Source organism: Amblyomma mixtum, chromosome 8 (assembly GCF_055824585.1).
Source record: "Amblyomma mixtum isolate Tamu chromosome 8, ASM5582458v1, whole genome shotgun sequence".
NCBI classification, from domain to species: Eukaryota; Metazoa; Arthropoda; class Arachnida; order Ixodida; family Ixodidae; genus Amblyomma; species Amblyomma mixtum.
Window position 1 is genome coordinate 123,540,803 of NC_143019.1, and position 13,808 is coordinate 123,554,610.

The following is a 13,808-nucleotide window of genomic DNA, read 5'->3' on the forward strand; positions in this document are numbered from 1 at the left end:
GGAAGAATACAGAGTAACAAGCGCTGACTCTCAACTAAAGTTTAATCGCAGGAAACACGCTTATAAAAGGGAACAGAAAACAAAAAACACCAAAAACAGAACGCACGTGCTACTAAGTGATATCCAGATATGCAACCTCGCAGTCACGCAGGAGCAGGGATGGTTTGCTGACACACAATCTTCCTTTCTTTGCCATATTATACGCCTCGATTATTTCCCTGGTCAACTGGTCGGGGTGTTTGTACAAAATATCAGTACAGTGCAAGGACGGAAAACAGGATTCGCATTCTCGGTAATGATCAACTAGATTAGTGGCTTGCATTGTACTGACATTTTGTACAAACATCCCGACCAACTGACCAGAGAAATCATCGAGGCGTATAATATGGCAAAGAAAGCAAGATTGTGTGTCAGCAAACCATCCCTGCTCCTGCGTGACTGTGAGGTTGCATATCTGGATATCACTTATTAGCACGTGCGTTCTGGTTTTGGTGTTTTTTTTGCTTCTGTTTCCTTTTATAAGCGCGTTTCCTGTGATTAAACTTTCTTTGAGGGTAAGCGCTTGTTCCTGTGTATTCTTCCTTTCGTACCCGTTTTTTCGCCCGGTTTTTTGCATAATTGAAATGGAAGCAGAAGCCCCCGCATCATCGGACAAATCTTGCGCTGTGCCAAACGGGTTAGCGTGAGCGGCCGCCATCATACCTTCATCTTCTGTTGGTGTAGCTGCCCGCGGGCGTCGGTTATATGGAGCATCTGAAATGCTGCCTTCCTTTGATATGCTTGCATGATACGGTTGAGTTTGTGTGTTGACCGCCCTGTCATCTCCAAAATTCCGCGCTGAATGTACGACCTCGGGAAGAGTTCCGCTATCCATATACGTTCGATTTCCGGAACTATAACCATATTTACAACAGCAATGTGCACTGCTCCTCCAAACGGGTTCAAATCGTCAAAACCACTCCAGTCGTACTGCGATTGAAGCGCGATTTGGTTTTATCGAGCATAAGAGGTGCAAGCAAAAGGAATAAAACAAAATCAACTGTGACATGCGCCTTTCATTCGTCACGAAAGCGCCGGCGATGCAATAACGCCATGGTACCGCCATGACCAGACGGCACAGGGGACAAGAATTTGTGGTGGAACAGCAAAATTCTTGCCCTTTCGTTTTCAAGCGCGTCGCTTGTCAGCTCCACCATGCTTCCAGGAAGCGCTCCGGCCACGCTGCTTGAGGTTGCGAATCATATTGAGCGCAATAGCACTCACTAAGTTCAGCAATAATATTACTGACCACGCGTTCCATGCTACCATACGCATTTTTTACGCTCTCTGAAGAGATACTGCAATGAGTTCTTGGCTTCGTGAGCAAGCCCACCGGTACCATGTGCTACCAGATGTACGACGGACTTTAACTTTCGTTAGATATGGCGTTTCAAAAATTTGATTGCCGAACCGTGCTCCGTAACTTTATACCGGGTGTTTCAGCGAACACTTTCGAGAATTTTCATAAATAGGCTTTTTGTGGTAAAAATATGACTTTTGCGGCATAGTATTACGACTGTGGGCGGACACCAGAAGACCGGTGAATCGTAATAAGTAGTAAGCTGGTTTTATTTATTTGTACCTCACAGGCCCTGAACAGCATTGGGTACTGGGGGGCATATAGAAAAAGAAATAGGTAGAAGGAGAAAACGGTACAATGAACGCGGTACAAGCGGCACAACGCGAAAGGAAGATGAAACTGATACAAAGCGCAGTTAAAATAGCATCAAACACAAAAATAGAAAGAAAAAAAAGCGAAACACGAACATGTGAAAAAAAAGTAACCAGGAAAACAACGTTAAGAGCAAATGAAACTGTCGTACATTTCGAACATTACTAGGGCAATAAATGTGTACACAGCTGTTTTTTAAACTCTCCAGGATCAATGAAAGAGACTATGTTGTCTGGAGGATATTTCCACAGTTTATTTGCTCAGCTAATGCAGAATTAAATGACAGGGTCTTTCCATATATCCAGTTGAACCTGAGTTGATTATGTAACCGTTGTGAAGAGCGGAAAGGTGATTCCAGAGGTAACAACGAAGGACGGATGTGAACATAATTATGGAATAAACACAGAAGTTAAATGGAGCGACGAATTTCAAGCATCTCTATGTCGTTAAGGTTTTTAAGCTGGGACACACTTGTGAGGGGACTATAATTGCTAATAATGTACCGGGAGGCACTGGTTTGAATAGACTCGAGCATTTCTATGAGGTATTTTTGATCGAGAGACAATATAGGTGAGATGAATTCCAACTGTGCGCAAACAAATGTAAAATATGCAAGTTTTGGAACGGAGCTAGGTGAGTTGCAAAGGTTCCGGCATATGAACCCTAACGCCCTCGATGCCCTGTTGCAGAGTGCAGAAATATGGGAAGACCATGAAACACTTGGCGAGAACTGAATTCCAAGTATTTGTACGACGACCCTTGCGACCCTTGCGGCCGCAAGCGGCCGCAAGGGTCGCTTAAATTTTTCATCCGCCTGAGCGAGTGATGGTCGGTGACGATAGAAAACGGTCTTTCATACAGGTATGGTCGGAACATAGCGGCGGCGCAGACTACCACCAAGCATTCTTTTTCGGTGGTAGAGTAATTCATCTCAGCGCGCGACAGAGCGCGGTTGGCGTAGGCAAGTACTTTGTCGACCCCGTTTTGCCGCTGAACTAGAACGGCGCCAAGACCGACGTTGTTCGCATCCGTGTGTACCTCCTTATCGGCATCTTCGTCGAAATGTGCCAGGATCGGCGGCGATTGGAGTCGGCGTCGTAAATCGTCGAAGGCAGTCTGCTGTTCGTTGCCCCAGGAAAATGACGCGTCCTCACGGGTTAGGAGCGTCAGAGCGCTGGCGAGCTGGGCGAAGTTTGTAATGAAACGGTGATAGTAGGAGCACAGGCCCAGGAAATGTCCGACTGCTTTTTTGTGCGCGGGGACCGGAAAGACAGCAACGGCAGCAAGCTTCTCTGGGTCAGCTCGGAGTCCGTCAGCACTAATGACGTCCCGAGAAACTTCAACTCGGTGAACCCAACGTGACATTTTTCTCGTTTGAGGGAGAGGTTGGCGGATCGAACGGCTTCAAGGACATTTCTGAGGCGGTGCAGATGTTCCGTGAACGTTGCGGAAAAATGATGACATCATCAAGATAAACAAGGCAGGTCTGCCACTTCAGACCTGTGAGGACGGTGCCCATCATTCTTTGGAACGTGGCAGGAGCACAGCAGAGCCCGAATGGCAAGCCGCGAAATTCGTACAGCCCGTCCGGTGTGATGAAGGCGGTTTTCTCAAGGTCCCTCTCATCAACTTCTATCTGCCAGTAACCACTCTTGAAGTCGACCGAAGAGAAGTACTTGGCTTGACGAAATTGGTCGAGGGAGTCGTCGATACACGGCAGCGGATACACGTCTTTCTTGGTCACACTGTTAAGCTTCCTGTAGTCAACGCAGAATCCTAGTGTTCCGTCTTTTTTTTCACGAGGACGACAGGGGACGACCACGGACTGCTTGAAGGTTCGATGTCGCCGTCTGTGAGCATCTCTTTGACCTGGGTTTGGATAGCAGCTCTCTCCCGTGGGGACACACGATAGGGCTGCTGATGGATGGGTCGGGCTCCTTCATGCGTGATAATGCGGTGTGAACTATCGACGTTTGTCGCACTTTACCCGAGACATGAAACACGCACCAAACTCCCGCAAGAGGTCCAGGGGTTGCCTCTGTTCGGCGGGTGGAAGGCATGGATTTATGTCTACGTTGTTGACCGCTTCGGCGTCAGCTCCAGTTGTGCCCTCCTCGCAAGCAAAGCAATCGGCCACTTCCTGGACGTGGTCAACATAAGCGATGGCTGTGCCACGGAACAGATGCCGATGCTCATTGCAGAAGTTGGTAACAAGGAACTCTGTCCAAACGTCATGAAGGCATCCAAGGCCTCATGCTACCGCAACCTCCTTAGTGAGTACGAGGAAGACATTAGGCTCCACAACCCGGAGTCCCTGATGTAGCTTTGTCACAGGTAACTCTAGCGAGAATGCTGGCACGTGGTGGCACCGTAACGTTATCGTCGGCCACTCGCAGGGCGGACCGAGAACCCTGGGGCACAGGTTTTTCTGTGGCCATTCTCGTATAAAACGTCACGAAGTGATTCGGGACGTCTATTACAGCACCGCGCTCGCGAAGAACGTCGATGCCAAGGATGACATCGCGAGAACATTCGCGCAGAACGAGAAAAGTGGCGACAAATGTTCAGCCTGGAACCGCAACCCGGGCTGCACACATACCGAGCGGTGCGACAACATGTCCGCCGGCCGTACGTATGTCGGGGCCTTCCCAGGGTGTCGTCACTTTTTTCAGGGCCGTCGCAAGCCATCCGCTAAGGATACAGTAATCTGCACCCGTATCGACCAGCGCGCTGACCTCCTTCTTGTCGACGATAACAGGGATATCCATGGCGACCGTGCCTTCAGCGTGGCCCGTCGATGGATGTTGGGGATGACTCAGTCGATGCGGCGGCGGAAGCTGGTCGGCGATTGTGATTGCGGCATCGCGGCGATTCGAATGCCACGTTGGGGAAAACTGTTCGGCGATGCGGCATGCGACGTCGCGGTGATTCGGTTGGTGCGGAGATGGAAGCTTTGCGGTGGATCGGCGTTCGGCGGCCTCGCCTGCAAAGGCCGCCGGAGCTAGTTTTCCCAACGACGGATCGAGGAACCACGTTGTGCTGCGGCATAACGGGACCCAGAGGGCAAAGACTGGCGTGGAGAAGGCGATCGTGCCTCACGGCGCGGAGGAGGCTGGGAACTACGCTGGCGGGTGACATAATCGGCGATGTCCTGAGGGCGCTCTCCAGGTCGTGAAATTCCGCGCAGTCTTATTTCGCGATAGGGGCACCGCCGGTAGAGATGGCCGGCCTCACCACAGAGGTATCAGAGCGGTCGTTGATCCGGAGTGTGCCAGAGGTCAGTCTTCCGATCGACGAGTAAGCAGTCGGTTGAGCAGAGTGCACCGCGACCACTGGAGGGGTGTAAAGCGAAGGCCCAGGAGATGGGTCTGGGCGGCGCGCGACGTCTGCGTACGTGACTGGCTGCACAGGAGCCGGGTACGGCGCGGGAACGTATTGGGGCGGCTGCGCCGCCGGCACAGCAGCAGCGTCTTGTGCCCTGAGTACCTGCCGGATTTCCTCGTGGGTGACGCTGGTAGCGCAATCGACGCGAGGGGAAAATGCTGCTTGAAGGTGCTGCAGCTCCTCGCGGACCACGGAGCGAATGAGCGAATGAGTTCGCGAAGGGAGTCCGGATTCATCCTGGGATCATGATCGAATCAGTCCCACGTTGATAGCGTCGACACTGGATGGAGTTTCCGGGCGTAGTAATTGAATCTCTGCTGCAGCAATTGCTCCATGTGCACGGCGTCGGCCAGAAATTCCGCGACGGTGTTGGGCGGGTTCCGCACGAGGCCGGAAAAGAGCTGGTCTTTTACTCCGCGCATCAGGTGCCGCAGCTTTTTTTCTTCAGTCATGGCCGGATCGGCGCGATGGCAAAGACGCGTCACATCCTCGACATACTTGGCAACACCCTCATTGAGAAGCAGAATACGAGAGGTCAGGGTACGCTCCGCGCTCTCCCGGCGGTCGCTGTTGGCGAATGTAGTCTGGAGCTGACGTCAGAAGTCTGGCCACGTAGCCAATGTAGCCTCATGGTTCTCGAACCACGTGCGTGCAGAGTCTTCAAGGCTGAAGTACACGTTACGTAGCTTGGTAGCGTCGTCCCAAAAGTTAAAGGTCGCAACCCGTTCGTAGTGAGCCAACCAGTACTCGGCATCCTCGAATAGGTCACCGTGAAAGGGCTTAGGCGTTCGTGGGGTCTAGAGGGTGAGATAGGCGTGGCTGGCTGAAGGGACAGTCGTAGGCAGAGCTGGCATTGGCGTCGCCATGAGTGGAGGGGTAGTCGAGGGCGCACCGTCAGAAGTGAGGGCCTCGGGGGACAGGCCTCGGAGCCTCCGGCTGGCACGATGGACAGGGGTGGCCAAAACAGGCGAGCTCGTCGAGTCGTCCACAGGAGTATGGAGCATCGGTCGCACCTCCACCAGTGCCACGACCAGAGGAGCCGTGAAGGTAGGCATCGGGAAGAACCCAAGACTGGGGGCCTTAGGTTTAATTGTACAGCCAGGTTCCAGGACACAGAGCAGAGCCAGTGCGCCTCGAGAGCCCACTGCCGCTTCGTCGTCGTTTTTCGTCTCAGCGCGGAGACCACGCGGCCCGTTAGGCACGTGGCAATATTTCCAACCATGTCGAAGAAGGAGCATATTTAGCTTTTCTTTATAGGCGCTTCTTTTTATTTCGTAATCGACGGAGGGTCTTGTTGAACCATGGATTTGTTATGTCATTCGCTATTGTAATGAGAGGAGCATGTGTCTCTATCAGTGTAGATAGTTTGTGTTTGAAGAGTAACCAGTTTTCTTCGGTTGATCGTTCGTTTCTTAGCGGGGAAAACACCTCACTGAAAAATGTTGCGAGTTGCGTGTTAATTTCATCATATCATGCGTTACTATAATCTCTAATTCTTTTAGTTGTAATACCTGCAAACAAACTCGGAACTAGAATATCAAACTGCACCATCTTATGATCGCTAAATCCGTCAAGATACATTACCGTCCCTATTGTATCGAGAGCTGTGGTTCGAGCTAAATAACCACGCGTATTCTGGCAAATCACTTTAAATAAGTTGAAATCTAGTGTAGGTTTATGAATTCTGTTGCAGCATGACTAGTTGAAAAGAAATAATGCCACTCTATTTCAGGAAAATTAAAATCACCCAACAAGATGATGTTGTTAGGTGAACTATGTTCAACAGCGGCAGCAATGCTAGACCGAAGATCATGAATGAAAGAAGTCCCACGATCAGGCGGACGGTAACACACCCCAAAACGTAAATTCTGAAATAAGGCAGCCCACACTATTTCGAGGTCAGAGTCGGAGTTTATAGCAGTGGATGGGAACGTTTTTTTAATAGCAAGAAGAACCCCACCCCCTCTGTTATCTGCGCAGTCATGTCTGTAGACATTGTAAGCATGGGCGTCTGGAAAGATTTCATTGTCTTTGATACCGGCGTGCAACCAAGTCTCAGTTAAAGCAACGATATCACATTCACTGTCTTGTAGAAAAGAACAGAGGTGATCACGTTTAGGCATCAAGCTTTGGATATTAGAAAACAAAAGGAACAATGCTGGAGCTGGGTGGCATGACACTCACGCAAGCTAGTTGCATTGCCTAGCTATGGTGATACTAATATGACCGAATCAGTGGCGCGGTCATACGCATATGTTTGTTTATTCTTTCGAAATTCATCAAATACCAGTTTATGAGACTTGGATTGCGATTTTGCAAATTTGGTCAACTTGCTTCTAGCTTCAAGAGTTTTAGCGGAAAAATCCTCACGGATTGCAAGACTAGAGTATTTCAATTTGTGCCCATTTGAAAAAATGTTCTGCTTTTCTTTAAAGAAGGTCATCTTGGCTATGTTTGCTCTGTGCATATCAGTTTTTAATTTGCCTAATCTATGGACCGTTTCAAATTCTGAAGCCTTCATTTATAAACCTAGGTGCTCTGAACAAAATGCAACGACTTTCCACATCGACGATGCCAAAAGAAAAGCAAGTTATTTCGGCGCAATCTGTTTTCAGCATTATCACATCTTGAGTAAATGCTAGAAAGCCGGGAAGAAATGGCTCGTGTGGCATTGTCAGCTACAAGAGAATCAGGTCTATTAAGTGAGGTTGTTGTTTCAAGGGCTGCTACTCTCAATGTGAGCTGCTTGATTTCCTTATCGGTAGCATCCTGCCTTTCTTTAACACCTTTGATTTGGTTTGGTTTGGTTTATGGGGTTCAACGTCCCAAAGCGACTAAGGCTATGAGAGACGCCGTAGTGGAGGGCTCCGGAAATTTCGACCACCTGGGGTTCTTTAACGTGCACTGACAACGCACAGTACACGGGCCTCTAGAATTTCTCCTCCAAAGAAATTCTAGCCGCCGCGGCCGGGATCGAACCCGCGTCTTTTGGGTCAGCAGCCGAGCACCATAACCGCTGAGCCACCGCGGCGGCACCTTTGATTTCATTAAGGATTACAGCTAGGTCAGCTTCAATTCTTTCAGCTTCAATGGTCAGCTTCGGTCAGCTTCAATGTTTGCCTTTCAGTTGCATTCATAGGCACAGAATTTCTTTCGATGTCACGCGACAGTGAGAGCAGCATACCGTAAAAAAAAATATGTAAAGGCGAGAAGGCAAAGACAATACACGCTTCAGTGCATTAATACACTCTCCACTGCACGACACCGTAAACAGGCAATAATCACTGCTCTTCACACAGGCAGCGCCTTCCAAATAACTAACCCTTTTACCCTTTTATTGGTCCTCTCAGAAAAAGATTTAAAAAACATAAAATAAAGAGACAGGATGCCTGGACCAGCAATGATTTGCCAGGCTTAACGCCAATTCAAAATAAATTAAAAATAACTAAATGTTCCCAAGAAGAAAAAAAAAATTATGCGAAAAACAGAGCATAAAAAAAAAACTCATAAGAAAAGAAAACAAAACTCTCGTCATAATAAGTTAGACGCAGGCAGATAGCCAAAGCACAGCGTGCAGTCCGCGGAATAAATAATAGCAATAAAAAAAGCGAAAACCCAAGTCACTGCAAAGTCATTGTCACCGTAACAGTCAAAGAAAGCAAAATCCGCAAAATCCGCAGCAGTAAGGTTTCCATGCCGTTCACGGTGCCGTGCCCGAGGTAGGCGTTTCCAGGCTTGCTCTTATATGCGTCGCCGATGCCGGAGATAGTAGCTGAAAAACCACGTTGCCAGATCAAAAATCGGTCGTCAACTACGTATGGCCAAAAAGCAGGCGAGAGCGAAGGTCGCTCAGCGGCACCGGATGGCGATGAAGCAGCGGGATCCGCGAAACAGCGGGAACTTCGTAAGAACGCGGCTTGCAAAATCCGCACCAGTAACATTTCCGGGGCGTTCACGGTGCCATGCCACTAATATTTAATAATTGCCTTTTAACTATCAGAGCAAGGTGCCTAGTTGCAATTAGATATTTGTAACCGATCGTTATTATGTTTAGAATTTCAAAAACTCGATTATCCTTGGCGCTGTGGCTTGACAAAATTTGGCTTCTTCGACTAATTACGTGCAACGGAGGGGCTGCTTTGCCAGCATGCTTTTGATAACGCAAGAATCTTTCACAACATGGAGCCAGATTTAGTCTAGCCGCAGCAGCGAGAGTAATAGCGTTTCCGAAATTCGAAAAGCTGATATGGCGCTTACTAATGACCGGCTACAAATGTCTAATTGTAACTAAGCGCCGAACTGTAGTAACTAAATACTTAATTATTAAAAATTACTTAACCAGCTAGCAACTTAAGGCGATTCACCTGTTTTCTTGTGTCCGCCAACAGTAGTAATGTTAGGCTGCAAATGTCGTATTTTTACTCCAAAAAGCCTATTTTTGAAAATTTTGGAAACTGTTCGCTGAAGAACCCGGTATATGACCGTCAGTATGCCCGGTTTCCGCACGCATCATAATATCCTCTCAGAGCACAGGGCGCAGGCCGACGGTGCACCGATATTTCTCCTTTCACACGGAACGCAGCTTCATTACCCAACGCTGGACAACGCATTTTTTTTTGGACAAAATCAGCCCAGCATGTGTAGTTCGTGGAGAGCGAAGAGATGACGTGCGCTTAACGCACATCATCTATTGGGCGACGTTTTAACCCTAGTTTCACCTGTGTTTGCGAGACGACAGTCAGTGAACGACGATAAAGCGGAACTTGCGTAGGCAGCAGACAATAAACTGTCGAGGTAAAGCCACGCAAGCCAACACGAGCCCACCATGTGAGCGCAAGTTCTACGCTTCATACACAGCAGACAGCGCAACGCCGCACTCCAGCGACGCTTGAAGTCATCAACGCAGCACTATCAACCGCAAAGTAGTGACTTCTGGGCGATCGATCTGTACACTCTCCAGAAGCCGTTGGACACGACTTTTCCGGGCGCATCAAGGGCGTGTCTGCTCATTTTGGTTCTATCTATCTTTCCACATTCGAAGGTCAGCAGTGCGCAACCGGTGCACTCGTGTTTCAACTCTTTCTCATCTTTCGAATACGTTAAAAGATAGTATATAACAGTAGTAACCATTCGTTTATTCGCGTGGTGTTTTTAAGTTTGAATGCAATAAAATTTTGGTGAAGAGCGCAGCTTGAAGCAATTATCCAAAACATTGATACCTTCTGCCGGGAGTGGCGACAGTGAGGCCACGGTTTGCAGAATGGCTTGCAGTCTTGCAGATGGACGAGCCGAACACAGTAGGGGTCACATGCACTGAAATGCCGCCGGAGTCGTTATTGTACTATTATGCGCTCGATCGAGAAAACACTTTCAGAATAAACAGGGCACTCTTTCGCCGTGAAGCTGCACAAAAAAGTAGAATTCAGTCGTCAGAATTATATGTTAACACGTTTCGTGTAACAGTTGCCTCAGCTTTCTGCAATTCAGCCTGTTTGCCCATGTCGGCTTGTGTGTAAAAAGAGAAAAACCGGCAAGTACTGCATGAAAACGTGTTAAGTAAGCATTCTAACGGCTCAGTTATAGCTATGTACTTATTTTAATGCAAACAGGCGTGTGTTTTAGGCAGGAAATAGCTTTAGATCGAAAGTATGTCGGTGCTTCTAAAAGTATAACTGCGTTGACAGTTATCCATCTACGAACAAGACGACGGATGAAGCGTCGAAATACAACGAATTGTATAAATAATGTAATTATTGTGTTGTACTGTAAAATACAAAAAGTTGCCTCCTGGCTTGCATAACGCACAAACAAAAAAAATTGAACTGCGTAGGAGACACCCACCAGTTCTCGCGCGCCCTTCCCCCGCGGCTACTACAGCGCTGCATCACGGCTTCCCACTGCAGTAACCTCAGATGGAATCCATCGCAGCTACGGCCGCTACCTCATGCCGCTATTGCTTACCGTTACTTTTAGGACTCTCTCGGCCACATTACTTTGACTTGGCGATAGGAGCAATGGCTTTGCAAGTGGCTGCAGAATGCCGCTGCGGTGTGAAAAAATTTAGCTGTTTGTATGAAGTAACTCATTAAACGTGTCTTAAATATGCATTAAATATGCATCAAAGCCTTGGCGCATATTCAACGTACTGCGGAAGAAAAGAGCCTCCTGCCCAGCGGGACAACTAATCTGTTGTCTTCAAACGCTGACGTAAAACAGTGAATGTGCTGCTCTGCGTTTCTCACGAGGTATTTGAGTTGCGCACTTCAAGGCTCTTGTGGAGTACTTCTGCCGCTGGCTAACAGTGATCGTAGGCGGATATTGTAGTAAGGGCCCATGTTTGTAAAGATGATATTCGACCTCGAATAGAGGAAGGTGTTGCGGCTGTAAGTGCGCAGTGTTTGTGCGATGAAAATTGGAAACTCGCATTGCACTGGGTCTAGAGAAGCGGCCGCTTGTCGACGCCGTATGCGTTTGAAACACTGGTGCTCAGATTCATCATCGATGAGAGAACGGCAAGACCAACTACAGCTGTAATGTAATAATGTTGGAGAAAGGCGCGTGATCTATCGCACCGCTTCATCGGCCTCCCTGGCTACCACCTTTGAAACAGCCCACTGAATACAATGGTCCCGGGGATGTCCGATTCATAGCCGCATATCCTTATCCCTACAAGGACTTCCAAGCGACAACGTAGATATCCCATTCGGTCTTATTAAGGGCACTTATACATCGTATATTCTGCCTTGTACTTCTGCACATGTCCGCGTGATAGCTGCTTCTAAATACCTTTTGTAGTCAAAAATGTTAATTTGAAGTGACCCATTACAATAGGATGCGCTCCTCAAAAAGTTGTTCATCGATGCTCACAGTGTCACGTCAAATGAAAAGAGGGCACATGGCTTTAGGATGCGCTTTTGGGCCCGATCACACAACCCTCATCACCTGTTTACCGAAAAGTGTGCCCAGGATGACCCGCTACGTTCAGCGGCGTTCTCAAGCACTGACCCAGGTAGACACTTCATGGATTCAAACTTCGCGCGGCGCGGTTGTCGATGCATGCCATTGGTTGCAAAGAATTAAACCTAGAACCTTATGCTTCTCCAAAATCTAGTCTAAACGAAAGGCATTTTTATGTTATAGCGTTATTCCTGGATAAGATTTCAGTTACATATTGGCGTGTGTTTGTATTGCATGTATCTACAGCGGCACAAACTGCTTTCGGTGCCGCTGTTGCAGCTGAGCTTAATACGGTGCATCTACTCTCTGAAAAAAGTAGTTTTGAGCAGCATGCGCCTAAATCAACAAATCTAGTCTAATGTAAAATCCCACGAATTACATTCTCCACTTCGTCATAACGCCATATGATGTGGCTCCACTTTCGCTGCCTTTCCCTCAGTACCTTCTCTTCAAGATGCACTTCCTTCTGAACAGCATGGTACTAATAAAAAAAGAGTAGGTGCCATTAGGCTTATTCTCTGCTTCTTTCGGATGAGACCAAAAGAAGGGATTGGACAATGCTGCGTTCCATCCACAACGGTGGGCCGGCTGTCTGACACCGGTCCGTAATTTTCGGCTTTATTTTCTCACTTCAAAGGTTTTCCAGTTTTTTTGGAGTGTGTCCTCGACGTGCGACGACCTGGGGGTCCCTGGCCGCCGGCAAAAGCACGTCAAGCGACCTCCTCGGCGCTGTGCGCCGTATCAACGCCGACACGGAACATCACCACCAGCTGAACTCCATGCTGCACTGATGGCAGCAACGGCAGCGGCGGGTCAAGCGGCCCCTGTAGTTGCGGCTACAGACCAGGGCCCGGCAAACAATAGACTGCGCGACGACCAAGCCAGCAACGAGCCTCTGACCGACCATCCAGAGGACATGGATCAAGCATCATTTGCAGTTGTATCGTACAAGAAAAAGAGAGCTACCGGTGTTCCTGTCGTCTTCAGGCCCACATAGGAAGGAGGAAGCCTATGGAAAGCCAACCCCAACATTGTGGCTTCGGCGGTTGTAGCATCGGCTCAAGGAAACGTCCTCAGCCATCGCATTCACAAGGATGGTTACAGTATCGACGCTGCCCGCCGCCAACCGTCTGCTCACGGTAACTAAGCTGGCTGGAGTGGCTGTAGAGGCCCGAGTGCCATACTCTTACATGGCAAGCTATGGCAAAATACAAGATGTACCTTTAACCTACACAGACGAAGATCTGCACGAATATCTACGCGACCAAGGTGTCCTGTCAGCGAGGAGGCTAACAGCCTACACTCCTGAGGATGGTGGAAAGATCAAAGAGGTACGCCGTCGCGCAGTTGTATTGGAATTCGCAAAAGATGCGCCGCTACCAAAACGAGTAACGCTTTGGTTCTGTAGTTACCCTGTAACTGAATACGTCGGAGCAGCAACTCAATGCTATAAATGTCAGAGGCATGGCCACATATCAAGACACTGTAACGGCCCCGTGCGCTGCAAAGTCTGTGCTGGCCCCCACTCGCACAAAGAATGCACTTCGAGAGCGCAACCTAAATGCGCTAACTGCGGTGGCCCACACCCTGCTTCCTATGGAGGGTGTTATAAAAAGAAAGCAGCCACAGTTGCTCGCACGGCAGAGCAAACACAAGGGAAACCCCCTAAGCGCCATGAACCACACCTAACCCCGAAGTGGTTTTCACGCCTACGGCAGCTCTTTCCGAGAAGCAGTCAACACAGCGTGGCAGAGCA